Consider the following 12,540-nt stretch of genomic DNA (forward strand, 5'->3'; position numbering starts at 1 on the left):
AAGGCAAAAAAAGACCATGGTGGCAAAGTTAATACAATATAGAAAGTAAAACACTGGAATGGTAGATTTGCAGTGGAAGAATGTGCAAAGTAGAGATAGAAATAATGGGGTGCAAAGGAGCAAAATAAATAAATACAGTAGGGGAAGAGGTAGTTGTTTGGGCTAAACTATAGATGGGCTATGTACAGGTGCAGTAATCTGTGAGCTGCTCTGACAGCTGGTGCTTAAAGCTAGTGAGGGAGATAAGTGTTTCCAGTTTCAGAGATTTTTGTAGTTCGTTCCAGTCATTGGTAGCAGAGAACAAAGGAAGAATTGGTTTTGGGGGTGACCAGAGAGATAAACCTGCTGGAGCATGTGCTACAGGTGGGTGCTGTTATGGTTACCAGCGAGCTGAGATAAGGGGGGACTATATCTAGCAGGGTCTTGTAGATGACCTGGAGCCTGTGGGTTTGGCAACGAATATGAAGCGAGGGCCAGCCAACGAGAGCATACAGGTCGCAGTGGTGGGTAGTATATTGAGCTTTGGTGACAAAACGGATATCACTGTGATAGACTGCATCCAATTTATTGAGTAGGGTATTGGAGGCTATTTTGTAAATGACATTGCTGAAGTCGAGGATTGGTAGGATAGTCAGTTTTACAAGGGTATGTTTGACAGCATGAGTGAAGGATGCTTTGTTTCAAAATAAGAAGCCAATTCTAGATTTAACTTTGGATTGGATATGTTTGATGTGAGTCTGGAAGGAGAGTTTAAAGTCTAACCAAACACCTAGGTATTTGTAGTTGTCCACATATTCTATGTTAGAGCCGTCCAGAGTAGTGATGTTGGACAGGCGGGCAGGTGCAGGCAGCGATCGGTTGAAGAGCATGCATTTAGTTTTACTTGTATTTAAGAGCAATTGGAGGCCACAGAAGGAGAGTTGTATGAGGAGAGTTGTATGGCATTGAAGCTCTTCTGGAGGTTAGTTAACACAGTGTCCAAAGGGCCAGAAGTATACAGAATGGTGTCGTCTGCGTAGAGGTGGTTCAGAGACAAACCAGCAGCAAGAGCGACATCATTGATGTATACAGAGAAGAGAGTCGGTCCTAGAATTGAGCCCTGTGGCACCCCCTAGGAGACTGCCAGAGGTATGATAGGTGTTGTTTTACAGGGTCAGTCATAGTAGTATGATAGGTGTTGTTTTAAAGGGTCAGACATAGTAGTATGATAGGTGTTGTTCTACAGGGTCAGTCATAGTAGTATGATAGGTGTTGTTTTACAGGGTCAGTCATAGTAGTATGATAGGTGTTGTTTACGGCGTCCCTGGAGAAAACTAGGTTAAAATGCCTTTCTTAATTGCACATCGACTTATTTTTCCACCTTGTCGACTCGGGTATTCGAACTAGCGACATTTTGGCTACTGGCCAAATGCTCTAACCACAAAGCCACTATTAGCAATTAGATTTTTTATGAGTAATTGTCTTTTTGTTTTAAACAACAATACAACTACAAAAACACATGTCGTATTCAAGGAGTCAGAAGAGTGTTAGAGGGCCGTCCATCTGCCTTTCACGCTGCCACTGACGGCTGGCCTTTGCTAATCAAGTATGGCTGTGAATATCCCCTTTACTAATCAAGTATGGCTGTGAATAGCCAGGCTTTTGATAGTAATGCGGGCGTTTACAAGTTCAGCATCTTGTGTGGCCCTCAGCCACCACACACACAGACACACGGACACACAGACACAGACGTGCACGCACACACACACAGTCAGACAGACAGACAGACAGACAGACAGACAGACAGACAGACAGACAGACAGACAGACAGACAGACAGACAGACAGACAGACAGACAGACAGACAGACAGACAGACAGACAGACAGACAGACAGACAGACAGACAGACAGACAGACAGACAGACAGACAGACAGACAGACAGACAGACAGAAGACAGACAGACAGACAGACAGACAGACAGCAGGCAGGCACAAGATAATAAATGACAAAACATGACAAAAGCACACACACACACACACACACACACACACACACACACACACACACACACACACACACACACACACACACACACACACACACACACACACACACACACACACACACACACACACACACCACAGAAACACCCTTCCGCCCAGCAGGCACCTTCCCACAGCGTTCCACAACACATGCTACTGTGTGGGATTTCCTTCAAAGCCTTTCCATTCCCAATATGTCTGCAAGGAAAAGATTACTGGGCTTAACATTTTGTTTTCCTTATACCACATACAGTTGTTAAACTAGAACTAGGTTGATGACCAACGTGTAATTACTGAGCTACACATCACGTCAGAAAAGGAAACTGCACGGCAGTATTGAAATTAGTGACAAGTACCAAGAAATCATGTGCCTAAAAATATGTGAGACCTATTAAGTTATGTGTGAGCTTCCCAATGTTCGTGTTAGGTTGGGGTACTTAAAGTAGCTATCCTCAGCATCAATAGTTGGATTTAGTATTTAAGACCATTTAGTATGAAACCCCATTAATATGAAACCCCATTTATTATGAAACCCCATTTAGTATGAAACCCCATTTAAAATATGAAACCCCATTTAGTATGAAACCCCATTTAGTATGAACCCCATTTAATATGAAACCCCATTTAATATGAAACCCCATTTAATATGAAACCCCATTAATATGAAACCCCATTTAGTATGAAACCCCATTTAGTATGAAATGCCATTTAGTATGAAACCCCATTTAATATGAAACCTCATTAATATGAAACCCCATTAATATGAAACCCCATTAATATGAAACCCCATTTAGTATGAAACCCCATTTAGTATGAAACCCCATTTAAAATATGAAACCCCATTTAGTATGAAACCCCATTTAGTATGAACCCCATTTAATATGAAACCCCATTTAATATGAAACCCCATTAATATGAAACCCCATTTAGTATGAAACCCCATTTAGTATGAAACCCCATTTAGTATGAAACCCCATTTAGTATGAAAGATAATTTAGTATGAAACCCCATTTAGTATGAAACCCCATTTAGTATGAAAGATAATTTAGTATGAAACCCCATTTAGTATGAAAGATAATTTAGTATGAAATCCCATTTAGTATGAAACCCCATTTAATATGAAACCCCATTTAGTATGAAACCCCATTTAGTATGAAACCCCATTTAGTATGAAACCCCATTTAATTTAGTATGAAACCCATTTAGTATGAAAGACATTTAGTATGAAACCCCATTTAGTATGAAACCCCATTTAGTATGAAACCCCATTTAGTATGAAAGGCCATTTAGTATGAAACCCCATTTAATATGAAAGACCATTTAGTATGAAACCCCATTTAGTATGACCATTTAGAATGAAACCCATTTAGTATGAAACCCCATTTAGTATGAAACCCCATTTAGTATGAAACCCCATTTAGTATGAAACCCCATTTAGTATGAAACCCCATTTAGTATGAAACCCCATTTAGTATTTAGTATGAAACCCCATTTAGTATGAAACCCCATTTAGTATGAAACCCCATTTAGTATGAAACCCCATTTAGTATGAAAAAGCCCATTTAGTATGAAACCCCATTTAGTATGAAACCCCATTTGAAACCCCATTTAGTATGAAAGACCATTTAGTATGAAAGACCATTTAGTATGAAACCCCATTTAGTATGAAACCCCATTTAGTATGAAACCCATTTAGTATGAAACCCCATTTAGTATGAAAACCATTTAGTATGAAAGACCGTTTAGTATGGAAACCCCATTTAGTATGAAACCCCATTTAGTATGAAACCCCATGAAACCCCATTTAGTGAAACCCCATTTAAAATGAAACCCCATTTAGTATGAAACCCCATTTAATATGAAACCCCATTTAGTATGAAACCCCATTTAATATGAAACCCCATTTAGTATGAAACCCCATTTAGTATGAAACCCCATTTAGTATGAAACCCCATTTAGTATGAAACCTCCATTTAGTATGAAACCCCATTTAGTATGAAACCCCATTTAGTATGAAACCCCATTTAGTATGAAACCCCATTTAGAAAATGAAACCCCATTTAGTATGAAACCCCATTTAGTATGAAACCCCATTTAATATGAAACCCCATTTAGTATGAAACCCCATTTATATGAAACCCCATTTAGTATGAAACCCCATTTAGTATGAAACCCCATTTAGTATGAAAGATAATTTAGTATGAAACCCCATTTAGTATGAAACCCCATTTAGTATGAAAATGAAACCCCATTTAGTATGAAACCCCATTTAGTATGAAACCCCATTTAGTATGAAACCCCATTTAGTATGAAACCCCATTTAGTATGAAACCCCATTTTAGTATGAAACCCCATTTAGTATGAAAACAATTTAGTATGAAACCCCATTTAGTATGAAACCCCATTTAGTATGAAACCCCATTTTAGTATGAAACCCCATTTAGTATGAAACCCCATTTAGTATGAAAGACCAGTATGAAACCCCATTTAGTATGAAACCCCATTTAGTATGAAACCCCATTTAGTATGAAAGACCATTTAGTATGAAACCCCATTTAATGAAACCCCATTTAGTATGAAACCCCATTTAGTATGAAACCCCATTTAGTATGAAAGATAATTTAGTATGAAACCCCATTTAATATGAAACCCCATTTAGTATGAAACCCCATTTAATATGAAACCCCATTTATTATGAAACCCCATTTAGTATGAAACCCCATTTAGTATGAACCCCATTTAATATGAAACCCCATATGAACCCCATTTAATTAATATTTAATTATGAAACCCCATTTAATATGAAACCCCATTAATATGAAACCCCATTTAGTATGAAACCCCATTTAGTATGAAATGCCATTTAGTATGAAACCCCATTTAATATGAAACCTCATTAATATGAAACCCCATTAATATGAAACCCCATTAATATGAAACCCCATTTAGTATGAAACCCCATTTAGTATGAAACCCCATTTAAAATATGAAACCCCATTTAGTATGAAACCCCATTTAGTATGAACCCCATTTAATATGAAACCCCAATTAATATGAAACCCCATTTAATATGAAACCCCATTAATATGAAACCCCATTTAGTATGAAACCCCATTTAGTATGAAACCCCATTTAGTATGAAACCCCATTTAGTATGAAAGATAATTTAGTATGAAACCCCATTTAGTATGAAACCCCATTTAGTATGAAAGATAATTTAGTATGAAACCCCATTTAGTATGAAACCCCATTTAGTATGAAAGATAATTTAGTATGAAACCCCATTTAGTATGAAAGATAATTTAGTATGAAACCCCATTTAGTATGAAACCCCATTTAATATGAAACCCCATTTAATATGAAACCCCATTTAGTATGAAACCCCATTTAGTATGAAACCCCATTTAGTATGAAACCCCATTTAATATGAAACACCATACAGTATGAAAACCCATTTAGTATGAAAGACAATTTAGTATGAAACCCCATTTAGTATGAAACCCCATTTAGTATGAAACCCCATTTAGTATGAAATGCCATTTAGTATGAAACCCCATTTAGTATGAAAGACCATTTAGTATGAAACCCCATTTAGTATGAAAGACCATTTAGAATGAAACACCATTTAGTATGAAAGACCATTTAGTATGAAACCCCATTTAGTATGAAACCCCATTTAGTATGAAATGCCATTTAGTATGAAACCCCATTTAGTATGAAAGATAATTTAGTATGAAACCCCATTTAATATGAAACCCCATTTAGTATGAAACCCCATTTAATATGAAACCCCATTTAGTATGAAACCCCATTTAATATGAAACCCCATTTAGTATGAAACCCCATTTAGTATGAAACCCCATTTAGTATGAAACCCCATACAGTATGAAACCCCATACAGTATGAAACCCCATACAGTATGAAACCCCATTTAGTATGAAACCCCATTTAGTAGGAAAGACCATTTAGTATGAAACCCCATTTAATATGAAACCCCATTTAGTATGAAACCCCATTTAGTAGGAAACCCCATTTAGTATGAAACCCCATTTAATATGAAACCCCATTTAGTATGAAACCCCATTTAGTATGAAACCCCATTTAGTATGAAACCCCATACAGTATGAAACCCCATACAGTATGAAACCCCATACAGTATGAAACCCCATTTAGTATGAAACCCCATTTAGTAGGAAAGACCATTTAGTATGAAACCCCATTTAATATGAAACCCCATTTAGTATGAAACCCCATTTAGTATGAAACCCCATTTAGTATGAACCCCCATTTAGTATGAAACCCCATTTAGTATGAACCCCCATTTAGTATGAAACCCCATTTAGTATGAAACCCCATTTAGTAGGAAAGACCATTTAGTATGAAACCCCATTTAGTATTAAATCCCATTTCGTATGAAACACCATTTCAAATGCTCAAATCAACAAAAACTATAAGAATTTGTTCTTAACTGACTTGCCTAGTTAAATAAAGGTAAAATAAAAACTTAACCTTGACTGACTTTCATTCATTCATGCAGATAAAAATAATAATGATTTGAATAAAAATGTATATGCTGAGCTGTTTATGAGCTATTGGTGATTATTAAGCCATACGGACTGCCTACACTACCATCCCAGGAGTTAGACTTTTAACCATTTTAACAGACAGACACACACCATGCATTTATTCAGTCAAACTCAGGGATTAAGGGGGTTATCAGAGACACACAACTATTACATATATGGACAAACATGTGGGGAACCCCCTGTTGTTTTCATCGTTAATTAACACTGCATGTTCTTTAAGTTTCAGTAAGTTTCAGTAAGCCAGGACTGGAAGACTTCCTCCATGTGAAGCAGGGATGCATTCAAGTTAAGTAGACACATGATAATCATTTTCTTTTAATCGTTATTTAACTAGGCAAGTCAGTTTAACAAAAAAATTAGGTTTCCAACGACGGCCTAGGAACAGCAGATTAAATGCCTTGTTCAGGGGCAGAACGACAAATTTTTTACCTTGTCAGCGCAGGGATTTGATCTTACAACCTTGCGCTTACTAGTCCAACGCACTAACCGCGAGGCTACCTGGCACCCGTATGACATTGATGTGACTTTGTTATGAAGATGGAAAGTTCACTAACACTATTGTGCATCGTGTGAAGGCCCGTGAGTAAGCAGACCCCAGTCAAATTCTGAAACAGTGTCTGAAACCTTTCACTGTCTTACATCCATCCGGTGTCAACTTCTGTCAAGTCATCGTCTAACAATTCATTGGTTCCGATCCATCATAAGGATTCTGGCACGGATATATGGGGAATGTAGTAATATCCAATATCAGCAACCATTTATCTCACACACAACACACACACACACACTCACAGACACACACACTTCACTCCACAACCCCTTGCTACCATTTTTTTAAAAATAAAATAATAAAACATAGACCACAGTTTCCTGGGGAACAGAGAACTGTGTGCACCTGTTGCTGGCTCTCCCAGCTCAAGGACCTGTCATCCTGTCATCCTCCTCTGGGAGTGTGATGGATTGGGTAACAGAGGCACGGCCGGCCAAGTGTGACCTGGCTGAGACTTGGGACTCTCTCTCTCTCTCTCTCTCTCTGTCTCTCTCTCCCTCTCCCTCCCTCTCTCCCTCTCTCTCTCTCTCGCTCTCTCTCTCTCTCTCTCTCTCTCTCTCTCTCTCTCTCTCTCTCTCTCTCTCTCTCTCTCTCTCTCTCTCTCTCTCTCTCTCTCTCTCTCTCTGTCTCTCTCTCTCTCTCTCTCCTGTCCATCCCTCATCTGAAAGCAGTGGAGAAAAGTTACTTTTCCTGCCCGACTCGACAGCTCGGGTTGCCAGTCTCTGCCGTTCCCTTCATTTCTCCTGACACTTCTCACAGCCTGGTGAGAGGCAGCCATTTTCCTGCACCTGTGTCTGACCACACTAAGCAGCTCTGGTGTCAATAAAATATGTATGGTTGGTGGATACCTGAGTAAGGAGAGAGGGCTGTATGAGTGCTATAGGATGATTTGTTGAGTGCTATACTATCTCTCATTTTACCATATATTTTACCACTGTGAGGAGGGGAACACTCTGGGAAGGGGACACCGTGAAGTTGTCAAATGTGATGGAGATGTCTTGGAACGGGCAGGCCTTCCCCGGATGGAATAGCAGCTCTGTCTTGTCGAGGTTGAGCTTGCGGTGGTGGGCCGATATCCAAGCTGAGATATCTGCTAGACACGCAGAGATGCATGTCGTCACCTGGATGTCAGAAGAAGGGAAGGAGAAAAGTAGTTGAGTGTCATACGGATAGCAATGATAGGAGAGACCATGAGAGGATATGACAGAACTGTGTGACGGTGTTGAAAGAGAAGAGGAGAAGGCCTAGAACAAAACCCTGGGGGACACCAGTAGTGAGAGTACAGAAACAGATCCTCTCCACGTCAGCTGGTAGAGTCGCCCAGCCCTGACAGGGAGGAGATGAAGAACTGATGGTTTACGGTGTGGAAAACCCGTCTTGAAGACTGACTGGTTAGGGTCGTGAAGATAGTTCTGAGAGAGATAGTGAGAGAGATGGTCAGAGGGATAAAATATTTGTTGTTTTGGGGAGGGGAGTGACTGGCAATTTTCAAATCAGAGGGGATGTAGCCAGGGGTCAATAATGACTTGATGAGGGAAGTGGGGAATGGAAGAAGGTCTCCGGAGATGGTCTGGAGAAGGGAGGGGGGGATGGGATGGAGCGGGCAGGTTGTCGGGAGGCCAGACCTCACTATTAGCAGGATTTCATCTGGAGAGAGAGGGAGAAAGAGGTCAAGGAGTAGGGTACTTCTGTGTCAGTGGGACCAGTGGAATCAATAGGCTGAGTGAATGAGAAGCGGATGTCATCTTTTCAAAGTGTTTGACAATGTTGTCCGCAGAGAGGTAGGAGGGAGGGGGTGGAGGATTAAGGAGGGAGTAGAAGGTGGAAAAGAGTTTCCTATGGTTATATTCAGAAGCTTAACATTTAGAGTGATATAAAGTGGCTTTAGTAGCAGATACAGAGGAAGAGAAGGTAGAGAGGAGGAAATGAAAGGATGATAGGTCCCGCGGAAGTGTATTTTTTCACCAATTACGCTCAGCTACCTGCAGCCCTGTTCTGTAAGCTCGCAATGAGTCATTCAGCCACAGAGCAGGAGGGGAGGGCCGAGCTGGCAGGAAGGAAGGAAAGGGGACAGTGCGTGTCATAGGATGCAGAACGGGTGAAGAGTAGGGTCGATGAGACAGAATCAGGAGACAGGCGGGAGAAATAATTTAGCAGAAGGGATGAATGATAGGAAAGAAGAACAGAGAGCAGTGGGAGAGAGAGAGAGAAAAGAATGTGACGGCGCATGACCATTTGCAAAGGGGCTGAGTGGCTAGGGTGGAAGGAGAAGGAAACAGAACAGGAAACAAAGATGACTGTAAGTTGCTCTGGATAAATGACTCAAATGTAAATTTAATGTACTGCACAGTATGAAAGACCAGACAAGGGTTCAAATAGTGTTGATTTTCTTTCAAATATATTCAACAAAGGTTCAACAAAACCCCACTGATCTTGTACTCTCTGCAGGCTCAATCAGATGTTCACAGTGCTTTAGAAAACACATACTATTGGAACTAAGGTCGGCTCCCTCCCTCCTCACAGGGCACACACTGGTTGAATAACCGTTGTTTAAATGTAATCTGTCAGTGTATTGGGAAGTGGAATCAATGTGTGAAATGCATTGGATTAAAAAAGTAATCAATCAAAAAAATGGTCATCTCTTCAACCAGTATATATATATATTTAATATATATCATATTTCATATTTATATTTTATAAACCAGTTTTTGTTAGCATTTATATTAGGGCAAAAACCGTCTAGAATTTTATAGTATGCTATAGTGTTAAGATTTCCCTTCACTGGAACTAAGAGGCATTATTCCTCCACCAAACTTTACAGTTGGCACTATGTATTGGAGCAGGTAGTATTCTCCTGGCATCCGTCAAACCCAGATTCGTCCGTCGGACTGTCAGATGGTGAAGCGTGATTCATCACTCCAGAGAACGAGTTTCCACTGCTCCAGAGTCCAATGTTGGTGAACTTTACACCACAATGCTTGGCATTGCCCATGGTGATCTTAGGCTTGTGTGCGGCTGCTCGGGCCATGGAAACCCATTTCATGAAGCTCCCGACTAATAGTTTTTGGGCTGACGTTGCTTCCAGAGGCATGATTTGATTTGAAAATGATTTGATTAAATATTTAATTTGGCCTTTAGTACTATCAATTACATTGAATAACACATTCATAAATAGCAACGAAGTAAAAAGAAAGAAGAAACAAGATTGTTAGGTTCTAAATCTAGGAGATTTAAGAAAGACTTTTAGAAAGCTTGGGAAACGTATATGGTTTTTTGTTACCTTTCGAATGAGTCCCGTGAGGACAAAACGGTTCCTGTTACCTTTCGGATGAGTCCTGTGAGTACAAAACGGTTCCTGTTACCTTTCGGATGAGTCCCGTAAGTCCCGTGAGTCCAAAACGGTTCCTGTTACCTTTCGGATGAGTCCCGTGAGGACAAAACGGTTCCTGTTACCTTTCGGATGAGTCCCGTGAGTACAAAACGGTTCCTGTTACCTTTCGGATGAGTCCCGTGAGGACAAAACGGTTCCTGTTACCTTTCGGATGAGTCCCGTGAGTCCCGTGAGTACAAAACGGTTCCTGTTACCTTTTGGATGAGTCCCGTGAGGACAAAACAGTTCCTGTTACCTTTCGGATGAGTCCCGTGAGACTTGTGAGTACAAAACGGTTCCTGTTACCTTTCGGATGAGTCCCGTGAGTCCCGTGAGGACAAAACGGTTCCTGTTCCCTTTCGGATGAGTCCCGTGAGTAGAAAACGGTTCCTGTTACCTTTCGGATGAGTCCCGTGAGTACAAAACGGTTCCTGTTACCTTTCGGATGAGTCCCGTGAGTCCTGTGAGGACAAAACGGTTCCTGTTACCTTTCGGATGAGTCCCGTGAGTCCCGTGAGTACAAACCGGTTCCTGTTACCTTTCGGATGAGTCCCGTGAGTCCCGTGAGGACAAAACGGTTCCTGAGAGTCTCCGCTTTCCAAAGAGCGTATATAATAGTTTGTAGGTCAAACCGAACAGACGCTACAGAGGTTTTTCGTAAGAAGACCAATTTTTTGGGATGTTTCATGGTCTGACAAACACTTCTCTAGCTATGTCACCTTTCACCACAGATGTGGAAGTGCAGTGAGGGAACATTGAACGACACATCTCTCTCTCTCTCTCTCTCCTCTCTCTCTCTCTCTCTCTCTCTCTCTCTCTCTCTCTCTCTCTCTCTCTCAGTTGAGATTATGAAAGCAGTGCAGAGGTAGAAGATGACAACTTCTGTTTAACTTGACAGAGGTGAATGAAGCTACAGCAGTCAATGTGATCATGGCTGGATAATTTTTGTTTTTTTAACCTTTCTCCAAATTAGCATTTTAGAGCTTTTAAATTGTGTTGACATTCCTTGGTGGGGGAACATATACTTGAAAGGGGAGTTACAACTGAACATGATTATTAAATTGAATATTTTCCCTATGTTCTTTTTCAAATGGATTTATTTGAATAAATTAGGTGCAAGACAAATATGTATAGTCTAAACAGTTATTCAATACAATGCATTGCAGTGTAAGCCAAATTGCAATCCTATTTGTAATACAATTAGCTGATTTCCCGCATTGCCACCCATGTCTGGTTCTTGGTCCCCTCTGCCACCCAATCAAAAAAAAAGTGTGTTAACATGATAGCTCATCGAACACGGCTTGTTTCCATAGTTAAGCAGGGTACATAGAGGTAGACACTTCTCACTGAAGTGCATTACTCCTCAGATACCAGTAGGAGTCACTGTTCAGGCATTGGACTGTGGCTTCACATTTTATTTCAATATATATAATATATATATAATATATCTTTATCTTTATATCTTTATTTAGGTTGATAGCATTAAGTCGAAACAATGACATTGATTCAAACATACCATTCTAATATCAACGTTGAAACAACGTCAAATAAAATTTGTCTAATCAAATATGAAAAATAATTTCTAGGTTTCTACATGGAATTTTCAACGCATGTTCAACATATATGTCGATCTGATGATTATGTAAAAAATTAGATTGATGTAAAAAAACATGTTAGTCAGGTTAAGTCCGTGAAGTTTTACACTCATTTAAGTGTTTACAATGCTGGTTGAAATGAATGAGATGAAAAGAGTACTTGTTGATGACTGTTTTCAATTCCACATTCATTTCCACGTCTCAACACGTTGACAAATGATGTCGAAACAACATTGATTCAACCAGTGCGTTCCCACTTGTGCCCCTCCCTCACCTCTCCTTTACAAGGTGAAGATGAGGATTCCCTCGTACTCGTCAACAACGTTGTTCCGTAATTCACTCCACCTTGCCCTCTGCCATCCCTTAGCGCCCCAGCTGTGGTTCCTCGTCTCTTCCTGGATGGAAGGAAGTCAAACC

Source organism: Oncorhynchus gorbuscha, linkage group LG02 (assembly GCF_021184085.1).
Source record: "Oncorhynchus gorbuscha isolate QuinsamMale2020 ecotype Even-year linkage group LG02, OgorEven_v1.0, whole genome shotgun sequence".
Lineage (NCBI taxonomy): Eukaryota > Metazoa > Chordata > Actinopteri > Salmoniformes > Salmonidae > Oncorhynchus > Oncorhynchus gorbuscha.